Source organism: Panulirus ornatus, chromosome 51, assembly GCF_036320965.1.
Source record: "Panulirus ornatus isolate Po-2019 chromosome 51, ASM3632096v1, whole genome shotgun sequence".
Taxonomy (NCBI): Eukaryota; Metazoa; Arthropoda; class Malacostraca; order Decapoda; family Palinuridae; genus Panulirus; species Panulirus ornatus.
The window spans coordinates 8,192,915-8,201,107 of NC_092274.1; the positions used below are offsets into that span (position 1 = coordinate 8,192,915).

Genomic DNA, 8,193 nt, shown 5'->3' on the forward strand with positions numbered 1-8,193 from the left:
CTAAAACTTGTCACCACTACATAAGTTCTATAGAAACCTCAAGATCAACAAACGACAGAGACGGTACAGCTATGATGATAAGAGGCGCACCAGTGATAATGTAGCCACTTACAGTACAACACTCACCATGTTCTGAATCGCACTGTCAATCACTGAACAGCGTATATTTTCTTCCATTCATAACTTTTTCATATTAAGGTTCACAGATGGTTCTTGTTTATGAACTGTGATCTATTAGTATGAACGTCTTGTCAGTCCACCCTTTCCTGGTCTGTATACAATGCGAGGTAGTTAGACGCACGATGACTAACCCTCATACAGTTATAAAACTCATCTTTTTCTTTGGCAGATGAGAAACTGATGATATTGATGAATATGTTTTTGGTTAATTATGATACATCTGCACAGAGACCGTGATCCAGTAACAAGGAGGTATAAAGAGGAATAATGGCAGAGGTGAGTGGTTATACCACTAAATAATACAACTCCGTCGTTCATCGACGTAAGACAATGTATTGTTAGTGTCGTAGAATGTGCTCAGGGTAATTCGTGAGTCCAAAGGTCGGTTGCCAGCATGTCATCGGGTCCCTAGCTCTACGAGCAAGCAGACGAGGTCCCAAATCCACTTTTCTTTCTAATTCAGAATCTTTGAATTTCAACATAGTGAAAGCAAGAGCCACCCTCCTTCGTTCAATATAAGTTAGTTAATGCAAGTCCTTGTAGTGGGAAAAGTATTGAATAGCAGAGCGTGGTTTCGATCCACGGACCTCTGGGTTATGGGCCCAGCACGCTTCCACTGCGCCACTCTGCTGTGTCTTAGCCTTTTATGGACCAAATTTAATACGTCAGACGAATGTGAGATAATGAGAAAAGTTTCTTATCACTACAGTCAGTCTTATTAGTATATATGTATTCATTACTCTATAATAAGCGATCATTAATGACATGTTCATTGATGACTAAATTTAGAGGGTTTGCTGAGGACAGAATTGGATACCTAGAGCATGGTAAATATTACAATATCCTCTCAAATACCAGTGGCACGTCTAAGTGCTGTGTACAGTACAGTGGCACAGTGGAAGCGTGCTGGGGCCATAACCCAGAGATCCGTGGATGGAAACCACGCTCTGCTACGAAATACTTGGTACTTTTCACACCAGAAGGAGTTGCATTGCTTAACCTATGTGGATTAAGAGGAGGACAATGGCATGTTCTAGGAAAACATTGAATTTCAATGATTTTACATTATTATGAGTGAACACAATATTGGCCACAGTTCATAAAAGAACATTTCATTATCATTAGACATTATTTAGGAGTTAATGGATGAAGAAAACTATCGGAATTTGGCTCTGGTTTTCGTTCTTGTGGAAAACTGGGAGAATGGCGGAATGGTATTGTTCAGTGGTGTAACCAATTATCAAGCCAGTTTTTTCCTTTTCACACTTTCGATAATGACGGATCAGCCTTCCAGCTGTACGGTGATACTGTGATATCTTCCTCAAAATATATCACACCAACAGCCGGCAATTTCTCCTCTGGCAAGGAATTGGATTATACTGGCAACAACTTATGGGGGTTAGTCATCGTGCGTGTAAAAACCTACTGAGCGTGTTTACAGACAGGACCGCCGTGTTGTACATCAGTGTGGTTGTACCGTAGGTGGCTTCAAGTGTTTCAAGTGCAACTCTGCTGTGGTCACTGGTGTCTGTGATGGTTGAGGTGTCTCTAGAATCCTCTGAGTGATATGTTTAATGTTGCCTCATCTGTTATACCGGCTGGTGTAAAGAGATCGCCCCCGGGTGGGCTCGAACCACCAACCTTTCGGTTAACAGCCGAACGCGCTAACCTAGTGTGCCACGGAGGCTTGAAATGTGGTCTCTCCCAAGAGGTGTGGGATCTACGGAACAATTAGAATAAATTGAAACACAAGTCCTTGTCCAAACTGCACGGTGACATGAACCCCACCTTTAGCACCTCCTACTGAACCTCATCCGTATGATTGGTTGATGAATGGTCAACCCCAGAACTGGACTTCATCATGTTGAGCAGGAGGGAATGACAGTCTGACCTTTGACCTGAGTCTAGATGGCCAGGATAAAGGGCCGACCATCGTACTCATGGATCGTCCCGTCCTGCTCCAGACCTGACCCTTCAGTCGTTCTTGGCCACTTTAACTAATCGTCAAAACACATGAATAATGGATTATTCCATTATAATCACACGACGAGACATCAGGTCAAACAAGAAAGACTTCTTATTAACCACAGAAATGACGAGACCTTTGGAAGTGTCGTAGTTTCCGTAGTGTAGTGGTTATCACGTGCGCTTCACACGCGCAAGGTCCCCGGTTCGATCCCGGGCGGAAACAGGCTTTTTTTTTAAACTTCAAGATGGAGCCTGGCTCTCGTGGGGGCCTGGTGGAATAACAAGCCCATCCCGTTAGGCCCAGTGCTTGGGTCCCTCACCACTGGCGGGCCGCCCTCGGGCATATGGACCGTATCTTCTGAGTTGTAGGGAGGTTTAATCTCAAACAACAACTTTAAACTCCCAATATTTACCACTTCGGTTACTGGGTTGTCCAAAGACCATCCGGCTATTAACTTAATGTGGTTGTTATAACCTCATAACGTACTTTAACTGTTGCACCAGATGATACTTCAGCATATGGTAACTTGTATCCTAGTTGGACGGAGAGGTATTGGAATATCAGGCCTCCGTGGCACAATAGGTTAGCGCGTTCGGCTGTTAACCGAAAGGTTGGTGGTTCGAGCCCACCCGGGGGCGACCTCTTTAAGACCACTGCTGAGGTTTACTTAACGGGACCCAACAGTTACAGTTGCGACAACCTAAAACTTGTCACCACTACATAAGTTCTATAGAAACCTCAAGATCAACAAACGGCAGAGACGCTACAGCTATGATGATAAGAGGCGCACCAATGATACAGTACAACCACACGCATGTACAACTCTCACCATGTTCTAAATCGCACTGTCAACCACAGAACAGATTTTATTTTTCCTCCATTTACAACTTTTTCATATTAAGGTTCACAGATGGTTCTTGTTTATGATCTGTGATCTATTAGTATCAGCGTCTTGTCAGTCCACCCATTCCCGTTCTGTATACAATGCGAGGTAGTTAGACGCACGATGACTAACCCTCAGACAGTTATGAAATTCTTCTGTTTCTTTGGCAGATGAGAAACTGATGATATTGATGAATATGTTTTTGGTTATTTATGATACATCTGCACAGAAATCGTGATCCAGTAATATAGGAAGTATAAAGAGGAATAATGGCAGAGGTGAGTGGTTATACCACTAAATAATACCACTTCGCCGTTCATCGACGTAAGACAATGCATTGTTAGTGTCGTAGAATGTGTTCAGGGTAACTCGTGAGTCCAAAGGTCGGTTGCCAGCATGTCATCGGGTCCCTAGCTCTACGAGCAATCAGACGAGGTCCCAAATCCACTTTTCTTTCTAATTCAAAATGTTTGAATTTCAACGTAGTGAAAGTAAGAGCCACCCTCCTTCATTTATCATCAGTTAGATAATGCAGGTCCTTGTAGTGGGAAAATATTGTGTAGCAGAGCGTGGTTTCGATCCACGGACCTCTGGGTTATGGGCCCAGCACGCTTCCACTGCGCCACTCTGCTGTGTCATAGCCTTATATGGACCAAATTTAATACGTCAGACGAATGTGAGATAATGAGAAAAGTTTCTTAGTCTGTCTTATCAGTATAGATGCACTAATTGTTCTATAATAAGTGATCATTAATGACATGTTTATTGATAGTTAAATTTAGAGGGTTTGCTGAGGACGGAATTTGATACCTAGAGCATGGTAAATATTACAATATCCTCTCAAATATCAGTGGTATGTCTAAGTGCTGTGTACAGTACAGTGGCACAGTGGAAGCGTGCTGGGCCCATAGCCCAGAGATCCGTGGATGGAAACCACGCTCTGCTACGAAATATTTGGTACTTATCACACCAGAAGGAGTTGCATTGCTTAACCTATGTGGATTAAGAGGAGGACAATGGCATGTTTTAGGAAAATGTTGAATTTCAATAATCTTACATGATTATGAGTGAACACAATATTGGCCACAGTTCATAAAAGAACATTTCATTATCATTAGACATTATTTAGGAGTTAATGGATAAAGAAAACTATCGGAATTTGGCTCTGGTTTTCGTTCTTGTGGAAAACTGGGAGAATGGCGGAATGGTATTGTTCAGTGGTGTAACCAATTATCAAGCCAGTTTTTTCCTTTTCACACTTTCGATAATGACGGATCAGCCTTCCAGCTGTACGGTGATACAGTGATATCTTCCTCAAAATGAATCGCTCCAACAGCCGGCAATTTCTCCTCTGGCAAGGAATTGGATTATACTGGCAACAACTTATGGGGGTTAGTCATCGTGCGTGTAAAAACCTACTGAGCGTGTTTACAGACAGGACCGCCGTGTTGTACATCAGTGTGGTTGTACCGTAGGTGGCTTCAAGTGTTTCAAGTGCAACTCTGCTGTGGTCACTGGTGTCTATGATGGTTGAGGTTTCTCTAGAATCCTCTGAGTGATATGTTTAATGTTTCCTCATCTGTTATACCGGCTGGTGTAAAGAGATCGCCCCCGGGTGGGCTCGAACCACCAACCTTTCGGTTAACAGCCGAACGCGCTAACCTATTGTGCCACGGAGGCTTGAAATGTGGTCTCTCCCAAGAGGTGTGGGATCTACGGAACAATTAGAATAAATTGAAACACAAGTCCTTGTCCAAACTGCATGGTGACATGAACCCCACCTTTAGCACCTCCTACTGAACCTCATCCGTATGATTGGTTGATGAATGGTCAACCCCAGAACTGGACTTCATCATGTTGAGCAGGAGGGAATGACAGTCTGACCTTTGACCTGAGTCTAGATGGCCAGGATAAAGGGCCGACCATCGTACTCATGGATCGTCCCGTCCTGCTCCAGACCTGACCCTTCAGTCGTTCTTGGCCACTTTAACTAATCGTCAAAACACATGAATAATGGATTATTCCATTATAGTCACACGACGAGACATCAGGTCAAACAAGAAAGACTTTTTATTAACCACAGAAATGACGAGACCTTTGTAAGTGTCGTAGTTTCCGTAGTGTAGTGGTTATCACGTGCGCTTCACACGCGCAAGGTCCCCGGTTCGATCCCGGGCGGAAACAGGCTTTTTTTTAAACTTCAAGATGGAGCCTGGCTCTCGTGGGGGCCTAGTGGAATAACAAGCCCATCCCGTTAGGCCCAGTGCTTGGGTCCCTCTCCACTGGCGGGCCGCCCTCGAGCATATGGACCGTATCTCCTGAGTTGTAGGGAGGTTTAATCTCAAACAACAACTTTAAACTCCCAATATTTACCACTTCAGTTACTGGGTTGTCCAAAGACCATCCGGCTATTAACTTAATGTGGTTGTTATAACCTCATAACGTACTTTAACTGTTGCACCAGATGATACTTCAGCATATGGTAACTTGTATCTTAGTTGGACGGAGAGGCATTGGAATATCAGGCCTCCGTGGCACAATAGGTTAGCGCGTTCGGCTGTTAACCGAAAGGTTGGTGGTTCGAGCCCACCCGGGGGCGACCTCTTTAAGACCACTGCTGAGGTTTACTTAACGTGACTCAGTAGTTACAGTTGTGACAACCTAAAACTTGTCACCGCTAGATAAGTTCTATAGAAACCTCAAGATCAACAAACGGCAGAGACGCTACAGCTATGATGATAAGAGGCGCACCAATGATACAGTACAACCACACGCATGTACAACACTCACCATGTTCTAAATCGCACTGTCAACCACAGAACAGATTTTATTTTTCCTCCATTCACAACTTTTTCATATTAAGGTTCACAGATGGTTCTTGTTTATGATCTGTGATCTATTAGTATGAACGTCTTGTCAGTCCACCCATTCCCGTTCTGTATACAATGCGAGGTAGTTAGACGCACGATGACTAACCCTCAGACAGTTATAAAATTCTTCTGTTTCTTTGGCAGATGAGAAACTGATGATATTAATTAATATATTTTTGGTTAATTATGATACATCTACACAGAAACCGTGATCCAGCAATATAGGAAGTATAAAGAGGTATAATGGCAGAGGTGAGTGGTTATACCACTAAATAATACAACTCCGTCGTTCATCGACGTAAGACAATGTATTGTTAGTGTCGTAGAATGTGTTCAGGGTAACTCGTGAGTCCAAAGTTCGGTTGCCAGTATGTCACGGGGTCCACAGCTCTGTACCAGCAAGCAGACGAGGTCCCAAATCCATTTTTTTCTAATTGAAAATCTTTGAATTTCAACATATTAAAAGCAAGAGCTACCCTCCTTCGTTGAATATAAGTTAGTTAATGCAAGTCCTTGTAGTGGGAAAAGTATTGTGTAGCAGAGCGTGGTTTCGATCCACGGACCTCTGGGTTATGGGCCCAGCACGCTTCCGCTGCGCCACTCTGCTGTACCATATCTACATGTGGACCAGATTTAATACGTCAGACGAATGTGAGATAATGAGAAAAGTTTCTTAGTACAGTCTGTCTTATCAGTATAGATGCACTAATTGTTCTATAATAAGTGATCATTAATGACATGTTTATTGATGGTTAAATTTAGAGGGTTTGCCGAGGACCGAATTGGATACCTAGAGCATGGTAAATATTACAATATCCTATCAAATACCAGTGGTACGTCTAAGTGCTGTGTACAGTACAGTGGCACAGTGGAAGCGTGCTGGGGCCCATAACCCAGAGATCCGTGGATGGAAACCACGCTCTGCTACGACAATACTTGGTACTTTTCACACCACAAGGAGTTGCATTGCTGAACCTATGTGGATTAAGAAGAGGACAATGGCATGTTTTAGGAGTATATTGAACTTCAATAATTTTGCACGATTATCAGTGAACACAATATTGGAGACAGTTCATAAAAGCACATTTCAATATTTTTGGACATTATTTGTAAGAGTTCACGGACTCTGCTTTCCTTTGTTATGGAAAGCCGGGAGAATAGGGGAATGGTTTTGTTCAATCAAGCCTTTTTTTTTCCCCTCGCTTAATGCTTTCGATAATGACGGATCAACCTTCTCGCTGAAAAGTGATGTTTTCCTCAAAATATATCACCCCACCAGCCGGCAATTTCTCATCTGATAAGGAATTGGATTATATTGGTAACAACTTATGAGGGTTAGTCATCGTGCTTGTAAAAACCTACTGAGCGTGTTTACAGACAGGACCGCCGTGTTGTACATCAGTGTGGTTGTACCGTAGGTGGCTTCAAGTGTTTCAAGTGTAACTCTGCTGTGGTCACTGGTGTCTATGATGGTTGAGGTCTCTCTAGAATCCTCTTAGTGATATGTTTAATGTTGCCTCATCTGTTATACCGGCTGGTGTAAAGAGATCGCCCCCGGGTGGGCTCGAACCACCAACCTTTCGGTTAACAGCCGAACGCGCTAACCTATTGTGCCACGGAGGCTTGTGATATGGTCTCTCCCAGACTCCTCTGCACGACGTTTTTTTCTCTAGTTTCCAAAGAGGTGTGGGATCTACGGGACCATGAGAATAAATTGAAACACAAGTCCTTCTCCAAACTAAATTGGGACATGAACCCCACGTCCACCCCCTCCAGCCGTATAATTGGTTGCACTGCATCTTCTTTACCACGAAACAACATCCTGACCTTTGACCTAAGCCAGAATGGTCATGATAAAGACCCAACCATCATACTTAAAATCATACCGTCCTGCTCCAAACCTGACCCTTCAGTCGTGCTTGGCCATTTAATTGATCTTCAATTCACATGAATGAATAATCATTCCGCTACAGTCACACGACGAGACATCAGGTCAAACAAGAAAGACTTCTTATTAACCACAGAAATGACGAGACTTTCGTAAGTGTCGCAGTTTCCGTAGTGTAGTGGTTATCACGTGCGCTTCACACGCGCAAGGTCCCCGGTTCGATCCCGGGCGGAAACAGGCTTTTTTTAAACTTCAAGATGGAGCCTGGCTCTCGTGGGGGCCTGGTGGAATAACAAGCCCATCCCGTTAGGCCCAGTGCTTGGGTCCCTCTCCACTGGCGGGCCGCCCTAGAGCATAGGGGCCGTACCTCCCGAGTTGTAAGAAGGTTTAATCTCAAACAACA

At 43.7% G+C, this 8,193-nt stretch overlaps 5 non-coding genes across 5 annotated transcripts; 2 read left to right on the forward strand and 3 right to left on the reverse strand.

The window, feature by feature from the left end:
- Positions 1–1,793: 1,793 nt before the first annotated feature.
- TRNAN-GUU (transfer RNA asparagine (anticodon GUU)) lies at positions 1,794–1,867 on the reverse strand. Its single transcript has one exon. It is a non-coding gene; the product is annotated as a tRNA-Asn (tRNA).
- Positions 1,868–2,713: 846 nt separating this feature from the next.
- On the forward strand, positions 2,714–2,787 carry TRNAN-GUU (transfer RNA asparagine (anticodon GUU)). Its single transcript has one exon. It is a non-coding gene; the product is annotated as a tRNA-Asn (tRNA).
- Positions 2,788–4,638: 1,851 nt separating this feature from the next.
- On the reverse strand, positions 4,639–4,712 carry TRNAN-GUU (transfer RNA asparagine (anticodon GUU)). The gene has a single exon. It is a non-coding gene; the product is annotated as a tRNA-Asn (tRNA).
- An 845-nt stretch (positions 4,713–5,557) lies between these two features.
- TRNAN-GUU (transfer RNA asparagine (anticodon GUU)) lies at positions 5,558–5,631 on the forward strand. The gene has a single exon. It is a non-coding gene; the product is annotated as a tRNA-Asn (tRNA).
- Positions 5,632–7,451: 1,820 nt separating this feature from the next.
- On the reverse strand, positions 7,452–7,525 carry TRNAN-GUU (transfer RNA asparagine (anticodon GUU)). Its single transcript has one exon. It is a non-coding gene; the product is annotated as a tRNA-Asn (tRNA).
- Positions 7,526–8,193: the final 668 nt, after the last annotated feature.